The sequence below is a fragment of the Mustela putorius genome, unplaced genomic scaffold, assembly GCF_011764305.1.
Source record: "Mustela putorius furo isolate JIRA1106 unplaced genomic scaffold, ASM1176430v1.1 tig00000228_pilon_pilon_pilon, whole genome shotgun sequence".
Lineage (NCBI taxonomy): Eukaryota > Metazoa > Chordata > Mammalia > Carnivora > Mustelidae > Mustela > Mustela putorius.
The window spans coordinates 35,418,471-35,433,155 of record NW_025421322.1 but is presented as its reverse complement, the minus strand read 5'-3'; positions in this window follow the sequence as shown (position 1 = coordinate 35,433,155).

Sequence of the window (14,685 nt, the reverse complement as noted above, 5' to 3'; positions counted from 1 at the left end):
AACTCCAGAAGAAGTTGGATGATGATCTTGGGGAATAAATAGAAATTAGGTAGACAAAGTTGAAAGAAAAGTTGGAGAAAACATCTCAGAGGTATGCTGCAGCCCAAAGATAAACCCTGAAGAGGAACAAAGCAGGGCAACTTCAGAGAACTAAAGATAGTGTGAGATGTCTGGAGCATGTGGTACAAAGAAAAGCAAGAGACAGATGAGGGCGGAGAAGCAGTCAGGGTTAGATAATGAAGGTCATTGTGTGTTGTGTAAGGATCCTATTAGGTCAAACATTATAAAAGCACCCTGTTGAGAATTTTATCATCAGCTGGCTCTCAGAGTGACTAGCAGCTCCTCATTCGAATGGACAGGAAGCATTAAAGACAGTAGAATTGTATTTTTGCCTGTCTCCTAGGAGATAACTATGGGGCAGTTAATAGAAATAGTGACATCACTGAAACACCACAATGTGAACACACATACACACACACACACACACACAGAGAGAGAGGCACGCATGTGCACACTTGGTTACAACAGGCTGATTATCCATAAAATGATATCTCTAACAATGGCCACAAAACACAGGGAATTAGTTAATTAGAACACATTTCCCTGGATGTTCAGGGTTTCAGCTTTCACATTTGCATCTTTCAAAGGTGTAATTATGCCAGATAATACACCCTGTCCTGGAGTTTTTACATAAACACTGTGGTCTGGTTCAGAGTTATCTCTACTGCATGGAGCAGCTGTTGGGAGAAAAATACAAGCTATTAAAAGCAGTTTGAATTAGATGTGGTCTACTTGCTTAAAATATACAATGCCTAGTCACTTATCAAGCAGAGGAATGAGTTACTATTTATTTATTATGCAAAATGTGTGCCTGGATAAGGTATACAAATTAAGTGGCCTGGAAAGGAGCGTGTTACCAATTCTGCAAGAAACCTAATAGGAAACTCCCTTTAAATATACATTGCAATTTCAGGTCAAGTCTTTTTTCATAGGTGCATGGACAGAAACACATACTGAAGGTCTGGATCAGGCAATGAAGCACTAAGAATTTCTTCCCTGTTTTCACAATGCTCTTTTAATTTCACTGTGTGATCACAGACATTGCTCTTTCACAGAGGGATCTTTAGAATAGGAAATAGACCATATTTTAAAGCCTGTTCCGTTAAGGTTCAATCAGGGAAACAGAAGCAGGTTATGTATTATGGGATAAGGGCTTTATAGCAGGAATTAGATCTTACACAATTACAGATGTTGGGAAAGTAACATTCCGAAAAGGGTCAGAAAAGAGTCACAGTCAGTCCTGGCAAGGGTGCATGGACCACACCTTCCAGGAAGCTGGGCACCCACTGCTGTTGGGGGGTAGCCTTGAAGGGCAGAAAGAAGTCAACGGATGGCTGTTGGTCTTCCTGGCACCTGCGAACTTCAGCTCAGCATCTAGCAGCGGGCCTGGAGCTGCTACCGACCAGGAGGGCGGAAGAGAGGAAGGACTGCTGGATGGGAGACAGGGAGAAGCAGGGATATTGGCCTCTCGTTTTTTTCTAAACAACCATAACCTTCAGGTGTTTTTTTTTTTTTTTTAATTAATAGTGTTTATTTATTAGAGTTTTAGGTTTACAGAGAAAAGAGTTGAAAGCACCGAGAATTTGCACATACTCCCACATACCGTTGTCTCTAGCATTGATATGTTGCATAGGGGACATTGGATGACTGGTGAACCAGTACTGAGAATTCCTAACCACATGTCCGTGCTTACATCAGGGCTCACTCCTTGTGCTATGTCGTTCTATGGACTTTTGACAGATGCACAACGAAATGTACCCACTATTATAAGATCACACAGAGTGACGTTGCCACCCTGAAACTCCCTGTGCTCCCCCATTAATCTCTCCTTCCTCCTCACCTGACCCCTCTTCTCCCACAACCACTGATCTTTTTACTTTCTCTAGAGTTGTGCTTATTCCAGAATCCCAGAGTTTTTTCAAACCAGATTCTTTCACTTAGCCTTATGCACAAAAGCTTCCTCCATGCCTTCCCCTGGTTTCACAGCTCCATTCTTTTTCTTGCCGGGTAATACTCCGCCGTATGGATTGGCACAGTCTGTCCACTCAGTTAAGGAAAAACATCTTGGTTGCTTCTACGTTTCGGCAGTCATGAACACAACCTTCCAGTTTTAAAGGTTGGTGCTTTGCTTCTGCCACCAAGACACCACACAGTTTTTCCTGTGGCCGATACTAATGCTGATCAATCCAGGAAAGGGGATTCTGGGAAAGTTCGTTAGAGTTTAGCCAACGTAACATAGTGCAAAATCACACCCTCCACTTTGCACAACTTGCTCTGCAGATACATCGCTGTTGACCTAGTGTAACTCCAAAGTAAAGTGACTAGTAAGATCATGCTTCTTTGTAACGAGATGTAACTATCCCACCTATAAAGAAAAACAAGCTAACTCCCTCTCTAAAAAAGAGTATCAAGTCTGGTATGCCACTTTCTTCATCTCTGGAGAACAGCCTTCCCTTTTTGAACTGTGACACATTACCCATTAGATCTCCTTTGACTATAAATACTGAGATGCAGTCTTAACCACTATTAACATGTCACAATTAACAGGTGGAAAAGGGAGATTTGTTAATATATCACAACAGTAAGAAGAAATACTCATAGCTATTACAGTGTTATTTATGTAACTGGTCAGATGTCAGCAGCTGGTAGTTATAACTTCCTTCTATGTCTTTTATTCCATATTTCCTTTGTCCCCAGCAAACATGGTTTCTTAGCCAGAAGGCAAAATCTTTGTTTCTGAAGAGTCTGGATTATCAACAGTCCTATGGGTACTGGAGTTCCATTATCTTTTATTCATAGGGCAAGGGAATATTAAGGGGCATCCAGGGAGATTTCCTGCATTCCAGACATAATCTTCCCTTATTCTTATTGTGTCTAACCACCCAACTTCTCTTTGACGGTCAAGATCGATCACCCTGGTCAGGACAGTAATTCTACTTCTTGCCTGTTTGGTTCACTGACCTGAGGGATACATGGTGATCAATGATCTCCCTAGGTTCCCATTTAATAGACAATGGCTGTGTCTCCTGATGAGGATTTCCATAACCGGATTTTGAGGTTGTGATTGAAATATGTGAGCTAAGCATTTTCTTATCTCAAGTTCTCTGGTATACCAAGAAGCAACCCTTATTACTATCCATATCACTACTTATTCTGCCCAAAGTATTGGAGGGTAGAAATCCTTGATCAATCAAAAGCTTGCCTTCTATGAGTGCTTACAATTTCAGAGGGGATAATTTATATAACAATGCTGTCAGTGTATGCTGTGGGCTGTCACAGTCCCTTTTATAACTGATAAAATGAACATCGGAGGCTTTAAATATAATAGTATTGGAGAATCAATTTCAGATTCTCATCTTTAAATTTATGCTTCCCTGGAAACACGTTGAGGACTAATAATTGAATCAATAGAGTTCACTTAGAGAAGTGAAGTGCTAGATATTATATTACAAGTAATTTTACATGGAAATTAAACATTACACAATTGTGAGAGAAACTGAGGAAATAAAAGTCAGAAAAGGATAAGAAAAATGTTGGGGCTCCTGGCTGGCTCAGTTGGTTGAGCATCTGCCTTCAGCAGGGTCATGGGATTGAGCCCATGATCTGAGGGTCTTGGGATTAATTCCCACTTCGGGTTCCCTTCTTGGTGGGGGGCCTGCTTCTCCCTCCACTCCAACCTCCTTCCCCACTCATGCTCTTTCTCTCATACACAAATAAATAAATAAAATCTAAAAGAGAAACAGAAAAAGAAAAAGAAAAATATTGTTCAAGAGCCTAGGCATGTGTGGATGAACCGAAGATAGAAGGAAGCTAGATGTGTTCACTGCAGATATCCTGAAAGATAGAGACCTACACCACTACTGCTCCTCCGAGTTTAGAAAGACATAGCCGGCTACCCCCTCTCAGGGTACATTATGGAGTCTTGTGTCTCTGAGCCCCACGGTGCCAGTGCTTCCTGCCTCTTGAGAGCAGACTCTCTCCAGAGATTCTGAACACTTCCTTGAATAGCTCCAGACCCAAAATACTTCTATAACAGTTGGCTCTTCTGAAACTAGTCCCAGTGGAAAAGGAAAGGCCAGAAGCAAACAAAGTGTCTGTGAGTATACCATGAACCTAAAATAGGTTTGTTTGGAAATAACTTTTCCTCGTGTGTGTGGCAACATAGGCAATCCCAAGCCATGTCAGTAAGATGGCTCATAAAAGCCTGAGCAAACAGTCATGGTCACCTTATTTATTTATTTATTTTTTCTGGCAGAAATGACCTCTTAAAATAGAGCTTAAAATTGACAACAATCTTTTTTATATTCATTGTTGGTTGTTTCAATCAAGATCTCATAGGTATATTTGTAGATTCCTCTACTCATCTCTTTAATTTTAACTTTTGCAATTTATTTGTTGAAGAAACTGATTATTTTTCTGGTAGCTATTCCCACTGTGTGGGTTTTACTGATTGCATTCTTGCTGTATAGTTGATCATTTTCCAGGGGTCCTTTGTATTTCCTGCACATTGAAAGCTGGATGTAGAGTCTTGATCAGCCTTGATCTTTTTTGGCAAGACTTCTTCATCCAGCAAAAGGCACACCATGTCTGATTTTCTCTTCTATGGTGATGTCTGTAGTCACTGCGATTATTGGTTAGATCCATTCACTCATTAGAATGTGCAAAATAGGACACCTGGGTGGCTCAGTGGGTTAAGGGTCTGCCTTTGGCTCATGTCATGACTCAGGGTTTTGGGATCAAGTCCCAAGCCAGGTTCCCTGCTCTGTGGAGACTCTGCTTCTCTCTGACCCTCTCTCCCTCCCTGCTGCTCATGCTCTCTCAGACTCTCCCTCTCAAATGAATAATTAAAATCTTTTTAAAAAGAAGCTGAAAAATAGCTGTATCCTAATTTTACCATTCCTTCATTTTGGGGAAATTTACTACTGGTCAGTGAGACACAAGAGACATCTCCTGGTGGACAGAAGTAGGATGTACTTCTGGACTTCTTAAATAAAGAGAGAGGTGCTGGGAAGCATGTGCTTGTATCTTCTTGTTATAGGTGTTATTGCGAAGAGCTAACCCGTGGAGTTGTCACAGCCACCTTATAATCATGTTTTATAATTTGAGGCATTGCCAATAGATTAAAGAGGCAGATTTTTAAGAAATCAAGAAAGACATAATTTTATGACATGCTTGGGGTGTGAACCAAATCTCTGAATTTACTGTCATCTCAAAAAGTAAAATAATCCATGTTATTATAAGCCACAGTTAATCAGTTAGTATCTGACTTGTGGCCAGAAGCATGTTAAATAACAGAGTCCCATGTATGGACTGGTTACATTCTCTGGTGTCCTAGTTCACTGGTACACCAACGTCACCCACTACCTTGTGATCCACATGGCAATATACTCTGTATGGACACAACTTACATTAAATAGAGCCAGTAATCTTAGCTGATCACATCTGAATCAGATTCAACCATCACTGTAAATGTCTTGAACACTTCAACCTCTACAATTGTAAACACAGTATCTTACAGAATTCTTTATTTAGACCTGAAATGTTTCAATGAACGTGATCTGCTCATGATCTAGGAGGATCATGAGAACATGATCTTCTCATGATCAAAGGAATAAAATGATTGCTTGTTCAAGTATGGAATCAATAAATGACAATCTGCTCATCCAATGCTCCACATAGTGATAAGAAATATCCTAACATGGTATTGTTGGTATCACTTTGTACTTCCTTTTAAATCGATTCTTTGCCAGGATGCCTGTCTGTATTGAATTTGGTTCCATTTATTCCATGTACCGTCTTATGATGCTTCCCATTCATTTTCCTCGGGCCCAGATATTAACCATTTCCTCACCCAGCAGATGTTCTCAGAAACCTTTCTGTGTCTGAGTTATCTGAGATTTATCTGAGATTTCTTTCAACTAATAGTAAAATATCTTAACCCAGGGTAATTTGTATGTAAACTCTTTGGGTCAACAGACTGTTTTCTTACAAGTTATGCTAAAAAAAAGAAGAAGTTCCTGCCTCTTTCCTGCCTAGGCCTGTCTCTGCCAAGTTCCTGAAAGGCCACCATCAGGGAGGAAGGCATTTCTAATTGGATCAAAATCTGAAACACTCAATGGATTGCATTTAGTAACAGGCAGGGCCACTGTCTTCAAGAACAAGACTAGAAACTCTGCCTCTGCATCTGCCATTCTGCTTGGCTTTCCTCACTCGGGGCAGCCATGAGACAGCTGGTCTCCCTAAAGCACAGCCATTTCACGTGCACTTCTTCTTTCTCTTCCTTCCTTCATCTGATAGTCAACAGGATGGCAAAATCCACAAGTTAGATTAATCGGAGAAATAGGAGCCAAAAACCTACTATATTGTCCAAATCTTCAAATATTTCACCCAAACAAGATTTTACGAGAAGTCCGCATCATGAGGCAAGCATCTGTGGTTCTTTATTGCTAGGTTTTGCATGTTTACCTTCTTCCCGAACGCTATGGAGGAGGCTAATATTTCAACATTCCTTGTTCTCTGGACATAATTATATCCGTATTGCAGTAAAACCTATCCATGATTCATATCGTATTTGTTCAAAATATGGAGGCAGAGGTAGAGCTTGTGAAAGCACCAGGAGTTGGTTTTCCTGTTTGGGTGGGTCAGAGCAGAGATTTCTTCCTTCCGTCACCATGGACAGAGTCCCATGCAAAGCTCCCAAACAAGTGACATGTCATTAGGGTGGCTTTTAGGTATCCTAAAAATCCCTTTTGTGGTGGAAGAGTTTTCCATATGTAGGTCTTCCTTGACTGCCTACTCTGATTTAACTCATAAAATAAACTTCATTTAGGATTGTTTTCAGAAAATTATGGCGATAATAACAAAGACTCCCATATACCTCACAACCAGCTGTCCCTGGTTTATAGCACAGTTAGTACAATTACTGATCTTGTTACATATAAATATTGGTACACTATTAATACATAACGTCTACACTTTATTCAGATTTCCTCAGGTTTTCACCTAATGTTCTTTTTCTGTATCACGACCTTCTCTAAGATATCACAGCACATTTTGCCCTCATGTCTCCGCAAGCTCCTCTGAACGATGACAGTTTCTCAGATTTTCCTTGCTTTAGATAACCTTGGCTGTTTTAAGGAATACTGATTGGGTATTTTGTAGAATGCTCCTCTACTGGGACATGTCTGACGTTTTCCTCGGGATTGAACTGGAGTTGGGAGTTTGGGGACGGAAGACTGCAGAGGCAAAGCACCTTTTCCATTGACTCTCACACGACCAGCACCAGCACAGCTTATCACTGCTGAGGTGAGCTTGAGCGTGGGCTGTAGGGCATCTTGCAGGCTTCTCCGCTTCAAAGTTGTTCTTTACTTACAGCACCCAGGTAAGGCAAGGAGGGTGGGGAGTGGTTACACTTCACTTCCTTGAGAGGCTAGTGCCTACATAAATCATTTGGTTAGTGCCTACATAAATTATTTGGAACTCTGCATAAAAGGTTTTGATTGATTGATTGAGTCATATATTTATACCAGTGTGGCCTCATGGATATTTATCTTACTCTTTGGTTAATAGTATGAAGCTACTTCATTTCTTTTACTCCCCAAATGGCTCCGGATTCTGCCACTGGAAGCTCTTTTTGTTGTTGTTGTTCTCAATGGCTCCTTGATAAATCACCTCATTGAGGTTTCCTTTGTGTATGTCTTTGTTTCTTGCATTTTGTTTGAGTACTTCTTAATTTCAGGCCTGAAGAGCTGCTTCAGGCTCATCTTCTGAGTTTCCTGGCACAGTTCTAGATTTGGCCATTTCTCCAAGGAGCCCTTGTTCTTCTTCTGAGAAAATGGTTTTAGAAGCCACGATCTGGGTGCCTGCCTGATGTGTTCCCTAGTTCAATTTTTTGTTTTTGTGTCTTACACTCAGTTTTAATTTTTAGATATTAAGTTAGAATTTTTAATTTAAATTGTTCTTTTTCTACTCTGTCCTTTCTCTCTTAGAGTTTGACTTGTGAGAGTTAGCAAATAAAAACAGTCTGTCCAGGTAGATTTGAATCTCAAATAGACAAGTTTTAAAGTAAGTATGTCCCATTTAGTTTTGGATCATACTTAAACTAAATTAATTGTTTACCTAGAATTCAAAGTTGGATGTGTTTCTTATACTTTATTTGGCAACACTGCATATTCTTCTGTAAAAGGGAAAAAAACAAAGTGGTAGATTTTCCTACTGATACCAAAACAGTGGCATTTGCCTTGTCCCAGAGACTGAAGCTCTGAGTCCCACTGAGGTTGGAAGGAGAAGCGTGGGCTGGGAATGCTTTTGCTACAGGCAGGGCAGGACAGTGGTTAGGGGTGCGAACGCTGCATACAGACCCCATGGCTTCTTAACCGGCTTCTGATTTCACAAACTTGGGAGGCTTGCCAGCAATAGTCAAAGATTAGGAATGCCTCCTCTCCTTGCAAACATTCAGGGTAGAACCATTACACTGTTGGGAGCCCTACACTGCCATTAAATCCAGAGGGCATGGGTTGGGAGCCAAGTAGGATCTGGGAGAAGCTGGAAGCAAGGAAAGCTTCCTTTTAACTTGTTCTCTTTATCTTGAGTATCTTCCCTTGCCAAAATAAGAAAAATAACATGCTGCCCCTTTGACCTTTGCCTGATAAGGGTCATTTCTGTTGGATTATGCATTTTGCTTCGAAAATGATTTGCTGCAGAGTCACATCTGGTTGAAAACAATGGGTGGTGTGGGTGTGTGTGAGAGAGAGAGTCTGTGCATTTGTGGTTTCATGGATTTATGGATATATGCATATGTGTCAGTGTATATTTGAGGGTTCCTGGGCCCAAATGCAACGGAGGGTGCCCCCAACAACAAGGAACAATTCCCTGAAACGCAAGCTGGGTGCTCCATAATTCAACTCCATCCTAACACTGTCTACCTGACCAGCTGCAGACCCCACCTGTTAAGAGTTCCATCCCACAAGACTTCAGATGCCAGTTGCAAGTCTGCATTGCTACTTGTATTTCTGACTGTCTGGCTATAAATCAGAGGTTCTTATGATCCCCCCTTACCCCTTAGGTTCATTTAACTTGCTAGAGTGGTCACAGAATTTACGATAATTATTTTACTTACTAGATTACCAACTTATTATAAAAGGATAGGTATAACTTGGGAACAGTAAGAGAGAAGAAATACACAGGGCCAGGCATACAGCCAGAGCATGCTTCCTCCAGGGAGGCCGCTCTCTCCACATCCTCATAGGTTCAGCAACCTGGAAACTTTCCGAACTCCATGCTTTTGGGTTTCTACGGAGGCTTCATTACACAGGCATGATGGATGAAATCATTGACCATAGACACCTGACTCAACCTCCAGCTTCTCTCCCATCCCCAGAAGTCAGGGGGTGGGACTCAAAGTTCCAACGCTTGAATCACAAATTGGTTGCCCTGACAACCGGCTCCCACTCAAGGGTGTGGTCCAAAAATCACCTTATGAACATAATAAGAAACACCTTTGTTGCTCTCATCATTCAAAAATTCTCAAGGATTTTAGGAGTTCTCTGCCAGAAATGCGGCTGAGGAGCAAATATCTATCTCTTATTATAAATCACAATATCAAAGTGATGCATTCAGAGAGAATGTGTGTCTGTGGGTAAGCGTATTTGTGGCATTTAAGTGTGTGTGTGCCAGCAGGAGCTTGTGTCTGTGTATGCATGTGTGGCTGTATGATGCTGGGTGGTGATATGAGGGTCTGTGTGCTGATAAAGATGGCTGTGTAGCAAGCAGTGTGGTAATATCATCTTTCTATCTGATCTTTTGAAATTGTTTAAAAAATTGGCTAAACAGTCACAAATGATTTTCCTTGGATTCTGAATAGAATTTTGTCGCAAAAACATGATGCATGTTCCCTCTCTCCGGCGTGAGAGGAGCTTCAGTCCCTTTTCTTCTTCCTTTATTCTCCCTATCCTAGAAGCCAAATATTAAATGTACAAAACCAATCAAGGTAAGCCACTATGGACAGATTGCATATTGGACCTGTGAGAGAGGATGGGGTTCAGTCAGGACTCTCATCTAGAAACTATTGTTCATTCTTTCTGAAGTTTTGTGACTGAAGAAAGAGACTCCAGAAAGAAAGTTTGATATTAAATAGTGGAGCCCTTGAGACAGGGTTCGCAATGTGTCGAGAAGTTGCAAGCAGCCCAGCAGCCGGTTCCTCACATAGCTGCAACATTGCACCGATATTCAGGGAAACACAAGTCTTTTATCACCCTTTCTCTCTTGTTCTCTTCTCCTTTGAAACCTTCCCAAATTCGAGGAGGAAAAAAGACATGGTTTGATCTGGAGAGCAGCCGTAAGTTGAAGGTTTATATCACTTAGAGCGCAGGGGACAACAACATCCATTATTTGCAATAGAAACTACAAGGCAGGGGGTCCTGGGTGGCTCAGTGGGTTAAGCCTCTTCCTTCGGCTTAGGTCATGATCCCAGGGTCCTGGGATCGAGCCCTGCATCGGACTCTCTGCTCAGCGGGGAGCCTGCTTCCTCCTCTCTCTCTGCCTGCCTCTCTGCCTACTTGTTATCTCTGTCTTTCAAATAAATAAATAAATAAAATCTTTAAAAAAAAAAAGAAAGAAAGAAAAAGAAACTGCAAGGCATTCCTATTTTATTTCATGTCAAGAACCACATGGTATGGACAAGGCAGGTGCTACAGTGGGTTTCGGAGGAATTTCAAGACGCTCAGTAAGCTACTCAATGTAAATACACATGTCCCTTGAAACAAAGTATACGTCACCCACAGGAGCTTGCATCAAATTTTGCAAAATTAATATAAAAAGTAATACAAAGTTCTGTTAGTAGCTGCTTAATTCATGAGTCTTCTTGGCCCTGGATGGGACAGTGCAGTGTGCAAAGCAAAGGCATGGGGGTAGTGACACCATGGGCAGGATATGGGTGAGGAGGAGAGTCAGACCCATGTCTCTCCAACCCAGACAAAATAGAAATACCAAGTCAGAGGCAATCTTGGGACTCTGTCTGCACTCTGGCCAACTCTGCCTCGCTGAGGCTATAGAGAGCATTAGTGAGGAATTAAATTGATTTAAAATATAAGTCACGGAAGAAAGAAAAATATCAGACTTGAAATTTACAAAGTACATTAAAAGGCATTTCACACAATAATCACGTAACTTAATCCATATTATTTTACAATTTTATGTATTTTAAATTGAGGCATTTTTTGGGGGGGGATGATTTAGATATAATGACTGTCCCTCTGCTATTGTATGCTCTCAACCACTAAAGCAAGTTTGGAGATTGTGTGTGTGTGTACGAGTGCATGTAAATATACACATGCTTCGTGAATTTATGCATTTCATTTTAATTGTATAATATTAAACGACTTTCTGAATTTTGGTTTCAATACATTAAAATCTGAAAAAATCTTTCTGGTTGGTGCAGATATGGATTAATGATGGTTTATTTGAATCTTCTATTTTTTTTTTTTTTTTTTTTTTTTATAGTAAATATTTTTATTCTTTGTGTGTGTGTGTTTCACATTTTTAAAATTTATTTTCAGTGTATGAATCTTCCACTTTTAATGGAAACATAAAGTTAAACTTTATCAAATTTCCATTGCAGTAGCATTTTATGAGAGCATATATGCTGATTCCATCAACTTGCTAACAGATATGATTCAATATTTTAAACATCGCCAATCCTTCCAGGAAAACAAGTACCTCAGAGTTGTAATTTTGTTTATAATTTATATTTATTCTTCTCTGGAAGAACATTTAACTTGTGGAATTTTAAAAATTATATGGTTTTCAAATTTATTTGGACATGTTCTATACATATTTTCCACAATACAATATATTCCAGCATGTAATTTTTCCCAGTATTTTATTTGTCTTTTAATATGTGTTTATGAGGTCCTTCATCATATAAATGAAGTTACGGGTGATTCAGTTGAATTTTTCAATCTTTTCCTACATTGATTTTCCTTTTGTGTCTTCTTAAAGAAAGCTCCTTACACTAAGTCATGTTCTCATATAATTTCTGGTAACATTTTTTGAAGTTCTTTTGAAAGACGGTGTTCTTTAATCACGTATTTATTTGTGTAAGTGTATGAAGTGTTGATCAACCTCTTTTGTTCTCCAAATCCATGACTAAATGATCCCAAACAATGCATTAATTAATCTGCTCCTTTCTCGAGGCTCTGAAAGGCAGAACTTCCTGACCTGCATGTAATGCAAGGTCTAGCTCGCTAGGGGGCACCATCCACACAGACGTCAATAGTGATGGCGCACGGATGGTTGTAGAGCAGGTGTCTGTCTCCCTCTTAAGAGAATTTCCAAATGCCTGAGCATTTATTTATGGACTCCCTTTTCTGTTCTAATAACCAGTCTGTATGTATACAGTTGGAGTTAATATCCTTTTCCTTGTTACTTAAATGTGTGTGTATATACATACACACTATATATATATATATATATATATATATATATATATATATATATGGTTTCTGATCAAACTAATTTCATTTTCTAAACAAAATATTAGCTAGCATTTTGCATTTTTATGAATTTTATACATATATTTAATACTTATCAATTTTAGAAGCACTTTGTCAAAATCCATGAAAAGTCCTATTGGGATTTGAGTAGGATTGCTTTAGATGTATAGATCAATTTGGGGAGGGAGATGGTCTTTACAATATTGATTCTTGTCATCCTTGAACTAAGTAGATTTCTTTATTTACTCAGGTATGTGCTTTAACTGTCTGGTTAGATGAGCCTATTTTGTTTTCCTTGCATAATATTTTAAGGAGGTGAAATACATTGATATACTTTCTTTTACTGAAGCTTCCTTGCATTCTTAGAATTAAAATATTTTGTTTAAGCTTGGTCTTCTATTTTTTTTTAACATATTGCTGAGTGGGATGCTCATTATCTAAGTATTCCTAACGTGAGTCAGCATTTGAGATTACCTCTAAAGAACCAAAAGGAGGGACACTTGGGTGGCTCAGTGGGTTAAAGCCTCTGCCTTCAGCTCAGGTCATGATCCCATGGTCCTGGGATCGAGCCCTGCATCAGGCTCTCTGCTCAGTGGGGAGCCTGCTTCCCTCTCTCTCTGCCTGCCTCTCTGACTACTTGTGATCTCTATTAATTAAATAAATAAATAATCTTTAAAAAAAAAAAAAGAACTGAAAGGAAAGGAAAATATTGCAGTGGTCTGATGAATTATATTAATTCCCTCTTAAACATGCCCCTCTGTTTAGCACAGACTGTCAATCATCACCCATGTAGTTAACCTTGGTCTATCTCCAGCTAATTGTCAGTTAGTTCAGTCATCTGATATTAAAATATAAACAGATTGCAAAACAAAATGACAGCTATCACAGAAAATATAGAAATTTAGGAGTTAGTAAAAGCATTGGAAGAATGTTAAAATCATTCATTCATTCAATAAATACTAAATCAACTGTTACAGGTCAGAAATTATTTTGTCTGTTGGAATATAATAGTGAAGTCAAATGAGTAAAATCCTGGCATCACATACAGATTATATTCTATTGGGAGATACAGTTAATGAAAAATTATAAAATTAAAATAAAATAAAGTGCCAGTTAGTGACGTATGTTATAAAGATCTGCAAGAGCAAATAAAAATCAGAGAAAAGGCACAGAGTTTGAAGGTGGTGGGAAAGGTGGTTATCTTTGAAATACTAGCCAGAGATATGAAACAAAAACATTGAAAACTTTTTTCATCATTTCAACAAGATTTAAAAAATTAAATAGAAATAATGAATGCAAGATATATATATTTTAACATCAAAAGATTAGAAGTTTGTTGGAGAAAATGTTGAAGCTCTGAAAAGGGTTTTGCAAAAATATCTTTCCTTCAGTGATAACAGGCAAAGCAAATACGGAGTGAACAGAAACAGGGCAATTCTGGCATGTGGTGCCTTTAGGAAAACAACAATAAAAAGAGCAACAACTAATACATTTTGAGATCTAATATTTAATATTTCTAAAAAGTGCATCACAACAATAAACAACACAAATTCTATTTAAGATGGTAACTTTAAACAAAACTATATTTTAAAATCGAGTTGCACTTTGTCAAAGTAAAACCTAAGTAATCTAAACCTTTATGCTTTTCTCTGAAGAGCTCATCTGTGTTTTAATTTATTGCAGTTTAGTAGCATTTCTGAGTCCCCATAGATTCAGATCATAAAGGCATTTTTTTTTTGTTTGGTTTTGTTTTTGTTTTTGTTGAGAGAGAACATGCACAGGCAGTGGAGAGGGGCAGAGGGAAATTATAAGCAGGTTCCATCTCCAGCTTGGAGCCAAGCTCCATCCCAGGACCCCAGGGTCATGACCTGAGCCAAAGGCAGGTGCTTTACTCACTGAGACACCCAGGCGCCCCTGCACTGGAACTTTTCACCTTTTTCTCTATTCTAGAAAAATTTATGTAATAAATTTTTAAAATGTATGTAATAAATTTATGTGAGATACAAGTATTTTTAATACCTGAGTATTAAAAATACTTTATGAGGTCAAGTATTTTAATTTGGGATTTGAGTAGGATTGCTTTAGATGTATTTTAATACTTGATCTCATAAACCTTCTTGGGCCTGTGCCTGTT